Genomic DNA, 11,824 nt, shown 5'->3' with positions numbered 1-11,824 from the left:
TGAAACCGCCTGCTTCTTGACCAATCCCCCGTAGTGGGGATGAGCAAGTATTTGAAAACAATACATGTTTGACGCCACAACAACAACAACGACGACAACAACAGCTATAACAGAACAAGTTCAGCGATAGTAAGCATAATAATGTTTTTGGTTAAAATTTATTACAGCCTTTTATTTCGCTCAACAAGGAATTGCCGTCCACCGAAGTAATAGATTATCACAAATGCAGACAGTTGGTCCCGTTGAAATGTAAACTGTCTCTCAGCGTAATTTTTAAAAGTAACATAAACATGAAACGAACAGAACCTCAACATCTTGAAGACTAACTTCAACCTTGACAGTAGACGGTCACGCTTTTCAAGTCGATAGTCGGCAAAATGACTGACACTTGGCTGCTGTCAAACATACGAATGCTAAGTGTGGAACATCGCGCAGTGAACGGCATTTCCTTTTTCTAGTAAATCGACGCGACCAAGTCGGCAACGTACAAAAAAGAAAGAACGAAGTAACAAGGAGAAAAAAATACTTATGTCAGAAGTGGGATTCGAACCCACGCCCGGAAGACCGGACTGCGACCTGAACGCAGCGCCTTGGACCGCTCGGCCATCCTGACAGAACGATAGCCGCCGCCAAGCGGAGCTGTGCCAAGATTTGTGCTCCAAGCCGCCTCTACTTATGACAAAGGAGAGTGCCGGCAAAGTGAAATTTGAATAACGGCAATAAGGGAACAAAATAAGAATACGAGGAAGGAGCATGATGTTAGGCAGCCAAACTTGCCAAACCAGCCTCTTCTGACATCTTCCCTCCCCCCCCCCCCCCCCCCCCACGCCCCTTCGTGGTCCACCTACGCGTTAACTCTTGGGAACGAAGCCTTCCGTGGTTGCCGGAGCTTCCAAATTTTTTTCCCCTTCTTCCATGCTCATAAGGTATTGTCTGGTCCACGGTAGCTCGCAGTGGCAACCTCGTCTCGTCATAATTGGCCCTCGCCACGCGTTATCCGCTATTGACTAGATATTACCGCTTGCCTATCGCGTGACAAGTGTTCGCGTGACACTTGTGTTCTCCTTATGAGCCCTCTTTTTATAACTAAGCATCAAGACTATCACGCGACTCTTCCTCTTTTAGTCTTTTTTCTTCCTCCGTGAGTAAATGTTAGCGCTAGGGTAATACAGAAAAAGGGGCAAAGCGGTTGACAGGAAACACGCTCCCTGCCGACTTGTATGTGCCCTCTCTGTTCTTCCGTGTTACCTTAGCCCCTCACCCTTATCCAAACGTACACGCTCGTGTACCGGCGTGACTCGTAATTGGATCACGATTCTGCCGCGTACAGCCCCAGAATTTCATTGATTTTAAAGAAATTTATCCAAATATGCCGCACCGAAATTTACTACATTAAGGCAGGATAATAAAATATGTTTTCGTGGCTATTTGTGACTGCACTATGGCTGCTGAGCGAACGATCGGTGGACGGCAAAGTACGATGTACTGCGAGGCGAAGAAAGCTCTTAGGTTGCTGCTCGGTTTGAAAGACTAGTATACGCCTCGTGCACCGCCTATAGAGGCGCCACTGATAGCCACCTATAGATAGCGGGCGCTTTGAACAGTATACGCGCGTGAGCAGTAGCAGAAAACTCTTTGCGGCAAGGATGGCTGTGGTTCGCGGCTGTGATTTCTCCTTTGTTCGGGTGCCAGACTGCTTCCTCTGCGGTGACAGCCGTAGGGAAAACGCTGACCTCTGTGGCAGCGGGTATTAACACGATGGTACCGGTGTTTGGGACAACATGGTGCACATACGTGCCAGGTGCGTCCCGCAGACAAACGCCATGAACCCCATTTACATGAAGTGGGGCTCGTGTTAACTAGCCGATAAATTTTGTTGAATAATGCGATGTCGCGATCGTTTTTTTTTTTAAATTCTACCCTTGCCGTAATGCTGCTTCTGTGCCTAACTAATAAGCACCCGTGGTTCTATAGTGCAGACTTATATCAAACAAATCCGCACAGTGCGATGTCTGCATATGCCGTTGTGATTTTTCTGCCGATGTATACATGTGACATCGCCGAATAAGTGCAGTCAAAGTCGCCTCAAGATGTGTAATTGCGAATTTATTGATGGAAACGCGTACACTAGTCAAAGAAGTCACCAAACGCACGGGTTAATAAAAGCGCGTGTTAGCGCTGCACCGCCGATGCAATTCTTCTTCGTACGCCGGTGAACTGCCGTTCCCGCTGCAGTTCTTGCAATTTTAAGTTCTCCAAGGGAACTGCTTGGAAACGTACAAAGCTAAAGTCTGACTAATTTTTCAGTTCCTTTTTTTAAATGTTACTGGAGAGAGGTGCCACATGATATATTTAAAGGCAGAGCAGCGCCAGTCAAAGTAAATGAGCGCCATGGCGGCAAGGCCGGGTTTAGTCTTCTGCGGCGTAAGCATAATAAGAAAAAATTCCCTTGAGTACAAAATTCCCATGCAAGAATGGACTACGTTGTGAAACAAACAAATTACTCGGCGTGTTAAGTCTGCTCAGACAGCATCGAGGTGTGATGACTTCCCAAACGTGACGCGAACTTATCAGCGAAAGATGGAACAATAATACCATATGCAGCAACTATTAGCAATTCTCGCCCTGAACTACCTATTTTCTAAACATATTTCCCAAAAAAACCACAGTATCTAAGATTCCCCCGGGCGAAGAGAATAAAGTTGTTAAAAAAGCACTTGCTTGGTATCATTCCGATAAAACACAGCGTGATTTATACCCTTTACAAACGAGGCAGAATGAAAACTCGGCAGCCTAAAAGAATCAACAAGAGTTATGCGGGAAGCAACTAGCAACAGTTAAACATGTGCGAAGCCACGCATAAAATAGATGTAAAAACATGAACAGTAACATGAAACATGAAGAATAAAGACGTATTAAAAAAGAACATGAAGTGCGCGACAGCTGGTGCGAGGATTTACCGGGCCACATAAAACCAACAGTTTCAGTAGCTTTAACATACAACACAATGCGCTTGTGCAGTCGTGCTGCCTAGCTAGCGCAACGCGGTAAAGAAGCGGAAAACAATATAAGCGGCAAACGGCATTCCAAATTTTAGCGAAATGCCTTTAAACCTCATGCTGCACTGCAGACGAACTTCGTCGCTTACGCGTCTATGATCGAGTGGAAAAAAACACCGACGCGACAAAGGAAAGGATGAGAACATGAAATTTCCCGCCGAAGCGACGATCCATTGCTACCGTTGCTCCCGCTGATGAGGCTTTGCGGGGAATTATTAGAACCGTATCGCCGGCACGTTTCCGCCGGTATTTGAGCCCCCCACCCCGCAACAATTGTTCTTGGACATTCCTTGATGCTTTGGCCACCCCACACATGCGAAGGATGTTGCCTATTTTGCTCTGAAAATGTGAATAAGACAGAGACGCACTATCAACGACACAACAAACTACGGCGCGCGGCTGGCTCCTCTCCCGTGTGTTCTGCGCAAGGCCGCCACCAGTAGCGCGTCCATCGGCGCGCACTACGCTTATACAGGGTATCCCTCGAAAATTTAGCCAAACATTAAAAACATGCAAATGTCACGTAGCTGCACAGAACCAAGGTAATGTTGTTTGCCGTTGCTTGGATCACCACACACCCTTGCTCTGGCGTAATTTCTCACTGCCATCCGAGAATCACAGAGCATAATCGTGCACTCGGGGTCGGCGATGGCCAGGGCAATGGCCACCTCCTCGGCTCTATGCGCCCCCCGAGTCCGCATACTCGCCGCAGTTCTCGTTGCACTGGTCGATGCCCCGACGACTGCTGCGGTGAATGCCTTTCTGTAATCTGGATACTCTGCCATGTCCACAAACATGGCACCCCGGTCTTTGGCATGAAGATCGATGAGCGCCTTGGACCTCGCCGCCCGTTGCTCTTTGTGGAACTCAGGGTTCCCGTTTCTTGGTACCGGACACACCCGTAACCGTCTACTAATTGCGTCCGGTACAGGCACTTCTGTATTTTCGGTTCCCCTTTCCTTTGGCCCCAGGCCTACGTCACGCAGCACTTGCCTGCCCATTCTTGTTTCCGATAGCCACGCGAGCTGGGCGGTCCTCTGCGCCTCGGCGATTTCTTCCCTGCAGGGTGTTATGCACTCCCGGGGCCAGGAACTTGTCGGTGCTTGTGCAGTCGAGAAGTCTGAGTGCTGCCTTTTACGCTTTGCGTATGAGCGCATTGATTTTATTTCGCTCGCACTGCTTCCAGTGGGGCTGTGGGGCTGTTAGCAATTTGGCACACATGCTCTGGTGATGCCCCTCGTTACAGGGACCCAATCGCATCACTGTGGGGCTGTTAGCAATTTGGCACACATGCTCTGGTGATGCCCCTCGTTACAGGGACCCAATCGCATCACAGAACAAGAATGGAGCTCTGCCATCCGGAGCTCAGAGTATGCACGTCAAACTTGGGCGGTCCAGAGAGCCCACGATGCGGCGGTTAGGCTCGGCCTACCCGTCCCCACGTGGGAGCGGCCCGCAGCTCTGCCCTAGGGCAAAGCTTCTCAGGACCTTGTTATTAAAGTTCTTTGTCTGTCTGTCTGTCTGCTTCCAGTTGTGGAAAGCAGCAACGTATGCAATGTGGCTTATAGCGAAGGATTCAACTAGCCGGTTGAGGCCTTCTTCCTTCATGCCCGCTGTTCTGTGTGACACCCTCTTGATGAGGCGAATGGCCGTGGTGACTTTGGCCGCGAGAAGGTTGAGCGTCTCGCTGTTCACTCGTTTGCGCTCAATCAGCATCCCCAGCACTCGTATCTTCTCGACATCCGGGATCGCGTGACCGCTGCGCGTCTTGATCTTTATTGTCTCTTGCTCTCTCGCAGGTTCGTTGCCTTCCGTCTTCCTAGCTCCTCCTTTCGGAGGAATCACCAACAGCTCATACTTGCTTGGGGAGCAGACGAGCCCAGATCCGTCCAGCTGCTCGATAGCGTCAACCACCTCTTGCAATGTACTCTCGATGTGTCCGTCGCTTCCTCCTGGGATCCACAGCGCTATATGTCGTCGGCATGGTTTGTCGGAACCCCGCGACTCGCGAGAGCTGCTTGGCCGCCCTATCAATACAAGGTTGAAAAGTAATGGCGAGACGACCGAGCCTTGGGGGTCCCTACACTGCCGAGCTTCTTCTTTTGGAGCCGCAGGTCACCGGCGTTGATCTCGGTGGTCCACTCCGTCAAAAAATCCTTGATATACGCATATGTTCTCTTGCCCATGTTTAGCCGTGACACCTGGGCCAGGATCGCAGAGTGTCTCACTTTATGAAAAGTGCTCTGCAGGTTCAAATCCAAGATGGCTCGCTTGTCTTTCGTGCTGGTAGTGTCATCGAGGATTTCACTTTTCCGTTGTATCATGGCGTCCTGAGTTCTGAGCTTGTTTCGGAACCCGATGACGGTGTTTAGTAAAGCCCCGAATCTTCCAGGTACCTCTGTCACCTGTCCATGACTACGTGCTCCAACGCTTTGCCCACACAGGACGCAAGCGAGACCGGCCGGAGGTTCTCAATGTTGAGTGGCTTGCCCGGCTTGGGAATCAAGATGGTCTTGGCTGCTTTCCACTGCCGGGGTAATGACCCGGATCGCCAGCGAAGTATGCCGTGAGGTTCTCGATGGCCGCTTCATTAAGATTTTTCAGCGCTCTCTTCGTAACGCGGTCGGGACCAGCGGCAGACTTGCTGTTGAGATCGTGCAGGGCTTTCCATACTTCAGTGTCTCGATCTAGCCACTCGTTTGCTTCGCCTAGGTTAGTCCGGGTGCGTTTCTGTAGGAGTTACCGGCAGGTACGTACTTGTCGTCGAGGTGTTTCTTCACTTCGTCTTCCCCGTGCTCGGTCAGCGCCCTGTGGACGATCTTAAAAATTAAATTATGGGATTTTACTTGCCAAAACCACTTTCTGATTATGAGGCACGCCGTAGTGGAGGACTCCGGAAATTTCGACGACCTGGGGTTCCTTAACGTGCACCTAAATCTAAGTACACGAGTGTTTTCGCATTTCGCCTCCATCGAAATGCGGCCGCCATGGCCGGGATTCGATCCCGCGACCTCGTGCTCAGCAGCCTAACACCACAGCCACTGAGCAACCACGGCGGGTTGTGGGCGATCTTGGCCAGGTTATGGTGCTGTTGAGACTTGGTCGTGGTCGTATCCAAAAGATGTCTCGGCATACTCCACGTCTTGCCGCAGTGCATCTGGCCGTACGCTGTGCTACAAACCTCGTTCCACTGCTGAGTGCGTAGCACTCTGCTGTGGGATTCGATCTCGTGGTAGAGTTCGGCGACCTTCTTGCGTAGCTTTCTGTTTGCCCGCTGCGTCTTCCACCTCGACAGAATGGACTGCTTGGTCGCAATGAGATGGGCCAGGTGGCTGTCGACCCTGTGGACACGCTCGTCCGTCTCTACTTCCCTGGCGGCCTTTTCTACCTTGTCTACAATCTCGGTCGACCACTCCTCAATGTCTGTAATTTCGGTCTGCTCCTCGGGTAACAACCCTCGAAACGCGCCCCAATCCGTAAGTCTATGTTTCCGAAAGCCAAGCATACCTTTTCCGTTAAGGAGTAATTTGACTCTGCCTTTGTTAGTGTACGGCTGGCATATGCCACAACATACTCCTCAAAGCCACGCTTGCGTTGGGTGAGTACGGCACCAAGTGCGATAACACTATAACATCCGTGTGGATTTCAGTAGATGCGGTAGGGTCAAAGTGACGCATGATTGGGGGGGATGTGAGGAGTCAGCGAAGCGTAGTAAATGACTCATCGCACTCGGGATTCCAAGTCCAGAGGTCAGTGCCGCCGGCCGTAGCGAATTGGGAGTATTTTCGCGTGTTTGGACTTTTGTGGAGCGGCGAAACTTCTCGAAATTTCCCAAGCACAGTCTTTCGCTCCTCGGAATAGCCCATTTAGCCTGTGTAAAATTACCTATGCCCGACCGTAGACGCCGTCAGAAGGTATGATGTCATGGCGAAGGCTCGGAAACCTCGAGGTTGCGTCCTTACTCGACCGTCGTTCCAGCGCTCTTCCTGGCTTATCAGGCCTCGTCTCGTGGCTGGAGCTGCTTTATTATTAGTGCAGTACGCAGTGCGTCCCGCGTAACTTGCGCCAAAATGCGACTGCTAAAGGTAAGCTTCAGTAACGCCTCTACGACTCGATTACGAGAGAAGGAAAACATTAGTGGACACGGAAGGCCCAGAAGCATAGAATTAGTTACTAATTATGCGGGTCCGTGCTTAAGGCCCGCACACGTGCTCGAAACCTTAATGGGACTGATAAGACTGATAAGTATCCTTTGAAAAATATGCTGTGGTCAATTATAATATGTTCAGTACATGCAGTAGAAGAAGAAAATGGAGGTCGAAGTTCAATGTTCCAAATTTCGCGCTGAAACCCAAACGCTGGTATGTTAATATAACGTCAAGAATTTCAAAGTACTTTTCTTTGTCGCATTTGGGCCTGGTTTGCTTAGTAAATGTTCCAGGAAGCTTGCCGACTTCAATCTTCATCTCCTTTAAAACGCAGTCATTCATTTTCTGTCGATAAACTAGGCTATAGCAGACGCCGTCAAAGCCTAGGACGTGACGGCGAGAGGCGTCTCCCTCTGTCTTTTGTTCTTGCGTCTTTTCTCCTACCAAGCCTCTTATTCTCATGGTAGGGGGACTTTTTTTTTGCTGTAGTAGAATGGTAATTCACTAATAAAGGTTAAAACATTTTTTTGTTTAGTGTACGTCCCTTTAATGTTGGTAACAGTTGCGCATTATCCGACCTAAATGTTCGCTGAAGTATTCAGCGTCCAGCGTTTCATGTTGCCCAAAACGTACTTCAGTAAATAAATAAATAAATAAAACGCCACAGTTTCGCCAGAAAGACGAGGCATCGATTGCAATAGTAAATTATTGGACAGCTATACGAAGTAAAGATAGTAGTTTTATCGGCCGTATAAACTTGTAAACATAGGCATCAGAATAAGTTAACAAGCCTGGTGTCACGCACGCACAAGCAACCATGAACACATCTCACTCGATGACCGCGCCTCGAGCGACGGAAGGCGGCGCGCTTGCTCCCCGCTTCCCTTCTCTGCGTGCGCGAGATTGAGCCGAGATCGTCGGCTCACCCTGACACGCTTTCAGTCGCACATACAGCGTACGGCGAGCAGCGACGACAACGGCGACGGTAGAAATTCGCTTGGGGCTTTTATACAATTGCTATTGCAATAAAAGAAAGCGCGTTTCTAAATTCCACATAACATGTTTACCTCAAAATTCTAGTATTTTTATAATTGCTAAATTATATTTTTAACCCACGCTCTGCTATGCGAATTTAGTTTTGGTTTTAATTCTAATAAGCATACTTGAAACCGCCTGTCTCTTGGCCAATGCCCCCTAGCGGGTATGGGCCATTATTTCGAGACAAGACAATACAAGTTTGAAGCCACAACAACTACAACAGAACAAATTCCGTGGTTGTGAGCACAAAAATGTTTTTGGTTAAAATTTCTTACAACACTTTATTTAACTCAACGAAGAATTGCCGTCCACAGAAGTAATAAATTATGACAAATGCAGACAGTTGGTCTCGTTGAAAAGTAAACTGTCTCTCAGCGTAATTTTTAAAAGGAAGATAAACATGAAACGAATAGAACTTCAACATCTCGAAGACTAACTTTAACCTTGACAGTAGACGGTCACGCTTTTGAAGTCGATAGTCGACAAAACGACTGACACTTGTCTGCTGAGAAACATACGAATTCTTACTGTAGAACATCGCGCAGTGAACGGCATTTTCTTTTCCTAGTAAATCGACGTAAGCAAGTTGGCAACGTAGAAAAAAAAGAAGTAACAAGGAGAAAAAAAATACATATGTCAGAAGTGGGATTCGAACCCACGCCCGGAAGACCGGACTGCGACCTGAACGCAGCGCCTTGGACCGCTCGGCCATCCTGACGAGACGGGAGCTTCCACCAAGCGGAGCGGTGCCAAGATTTCTGCTCCAAGCTTCCTCTGCTTCTAACAGAAGAGAGTGCCGGCAAAGTTAAATTTGAGTAGCAACAAGCGAAAAAGAAATTAAATACGAAGAAGTAACGAGATGTTAGGCAGCCAATCGCGCCAAACCAATCATTTCCGACATCTCCCCACCTCCGGGGTCCACCTACGTGTTAACTGTTGGGAATTAAGCCCTACGCGGTTGCCGGAGCTTCCAAGTTCTTTTTTTTCCCTTCCTCCATGGTTTTAAGGTATTGTTTGGTTCAGGGTAGCTCGCAGTGGCGCCCTTGTTCTCGCCACAAACCGCCTTTTTCACTGCGCGACGGCGCATGCGCCCTGCCCTAGCGGATTAGTCGCAAAACGTTTCGGAAGGCACGTGCGCGGGGCCGCGCGGCCATACATCGGGGGAAAGTACACCGGAAAAAAAAAAGCGCTTGGACGCGCGCTGTTGCAAACGCTCGTGCCATGTACCGCGTTGAAACTATACTGGCAGCTCGACGATGGTGCGGTGCCTAAAACGTGCGTAAGACTGCAACTCCACTTTGAAACAGAAAAGGGCCAGGGCTTGGTCCAGACTGCACATTGACGGCTGTGCAATTTATCGATAAACCCCTGCGTTACACTTGGGCGACACTTCGAAAACACGTTGCTGACGCAGTCTTCTTGCAGCGTCGGCCCACTGTTGCTGGTGGTGGCAGCCGCTTGCCTGACTTCATGTACTCTGTTAAGGTGTGGTAACACTGGGTCGATGCGAGACCGACAAGACGCTGACGATTGGCGGACTATTCAGCACTGTGTCACTGAGACCATTTGATCGTAATAGGCCGGCAACGACGCAACCGACGGGTGCGAGTTGTCATATAGCGCGACGGGCTTTCGTGTCGACGGCGCCGACAAAATCAGCGTGCCGACCGTGATAGCTTGACCGAACCCAACGTGATCAGCCGTCGAACCGACAACGCAATAGCTGCAGCTCATTCACTTGTAAATATAATTATTCGCGCTCAAAATGCGTAGACATGTCTTCGAAATCGAAATGCACGAGCTTCAGTCCTCTCAAGCCGTGCACGTGGCCTTTGAGTCAATGTTGATCCTTTTTAGCGAAGTTAGCGCTAGGCCTGACCCCGTCAAGTTCGTGCACCCGCTACCGATGGAGCTCGACCTAAAAAGTAAGCAGTCAGGACGAAGGAAACCGCTCTTATAGTTAGGTTGTTGCCCTATAGCGATTTGATAACTACTCTTGACTTCGCACGGCACGTACACAATAAGCGGCAGGCGGCGACACAGCGCTGTGCCAACAGCTTGTACTTTGGTCACCGTACCCGAACGCTGCCGGTCGCATTCCCCGTAGATGGTGGGTCTGTGTGTGTTGTTATGCTGACATTTCTTAATTCCAAAGAAGCACTGTTTACCTCTGCGTCAAACAGAAAAGAAGAGACAATGAATTCGGTATAGCAGCATAAATTCACTCAGTTGCCAACGGTGTCAGCGATGGCTTCCGTGTTTTTGCGAGAGAACTACACGGCCTATAAGTGGGGACTTCTGCCGAGCACAGTTCTTTCTAATAATACTTTATAGCACGCGCAAACTGTAAGTATGATTAAGTTAAACAAAAGCGAGAATCAGTAGTAACAGCCCGTAATATATATGTGTCTGGATCACAGTTGCAGTTGTTTAAGGGACTCGGCCGTTCATACTGACTCGTCTGTATGTTTTGCTACGTTTTAAGATTATTCGACATCAGCGATACGCCGTTTCTACAATAACCGAAGCTAACAGCGATCTGAAGCTGTAGAGGTAAACAAATGCACCGCTTTGGCAAATCCCACGTGGAAGGCTGCGCTCGAAGGCTTCTTGGATATGCGAAATGTTTAGTGAATGTGTAAAAGGAATACAAAAAGCGATGTGCAATCGCAGACATCAGCGTCAACGAACTCAAGGCAGCCGCGTCGGCAGACGGAACTCAGCGTGCCTTTATCGGCCGCGCTGTTACCACAATAGCGCACTCGGGCCTGTTCACCCACTATACTCGACGGGTGAACGACAAGCTGCCCCGGAGAAACCATTCATGATTAATCGCGATCCACGAAACGCACAACCGACGCACACTCAACATGGGCGTAGGTACACAAATCAACCGGCAAAATCCCCGACACCCCTTCCAAAACGTTTCCAGCGGCGTGCGTCAGAGGGCAGCACAAGAACATGAAAGAGGCGGATTGGCCCTCGCCAGTCGCTATCCGCTCTTCACTAGATATCACTGCTTGCCTATCCCGTGGCAAGGGCCTATTTCCCACGAGTGTTCTCCTTAGAGATTTTTTTTATATATTTACGATGGGGTGCGTTTATTTAAAGATGAATTGATGAAAAGGGGCCGCGCCGACACCGAGCCGCTGCAAAGACAAGCGCGCTTCGTTCTCTTCATCCGTTATTCCTGTAGCTTTAGCGTAACACTGTTCCCTTCACAAACGAAGCCCGCTGGGCGAGTAACTGTTACGTCCACTCGGAATCACGGGGATGACAACGTTTCAGACGGGCGACGTGAACAAGCTGCGTCTTCTTAGACCGGTAGCCATTAGATACGAGACGAACAATCGAATCGGTCACATCACTTAGGCGACTGGTGATGACGAAAGGCCCGTTGTAGCTAGTCAGAAACTTCTGGCACAAGCCGCGCTTGCAAAGCGGTGTCGATCCAAAGCCATACTACGCCTCTTTTGTCTTAGGACACATTCTTATATAAGTAGGCTTCAAAATTGTCGCGCGACTCCTCCTCTCAGTCCCTTTCCTTCCTCCGTGAGTAAATGTTAGCGCTAGGGTAAT

At 49.3% G+C, this 11,824-nt stretch overlaps 2 non-coding genes across 2 annotated transcripts; both read right to left on the bottom strand.

The window, feature by feature from the left end:
* Window positions 1-529: 529 nt before the first annotated feature.
* Window positions 530-613, bottom strand: TRNAL-CAG (transfer RNA leucine (anticodon CAG)). Its single transcript has one exon. It is a non-coding gene; the product is annotated as a tRNA-Leu (tRNA).
* Window positions 614-8,879: 8,266 nt separating this feature from the next.
* TRNAL-CAG (transfer RNA leucine (anticodon CAG)) lies at window positions 8,880-8,963 on the bottom strand. Its single transcript has one exon. It is a non-coding gene; the product is annotated as a tRNA-Leu (tRNA).
* Window positions 8,964-11,824: the final 2,861 nt, after the last annotated feature.

This window comes from Dermacentor variabilis, chromosome 2 (genome assembly GCF_050947875.1).
Source record: "Dermacentor variabilis isolate Ectoservices chromosome 2, ASM5094787v1, whole genome shotgun sequence".
Lineage (NCBI taxonomy): Eukaryota > Metazoa > Arthropoda > Arachnida > Ixodida > Ixodidae > Dermacentor > Dermacentor variabilis.
This window is presented reverse-complemented; position numbering and strand designations above follow the sequence as displayed.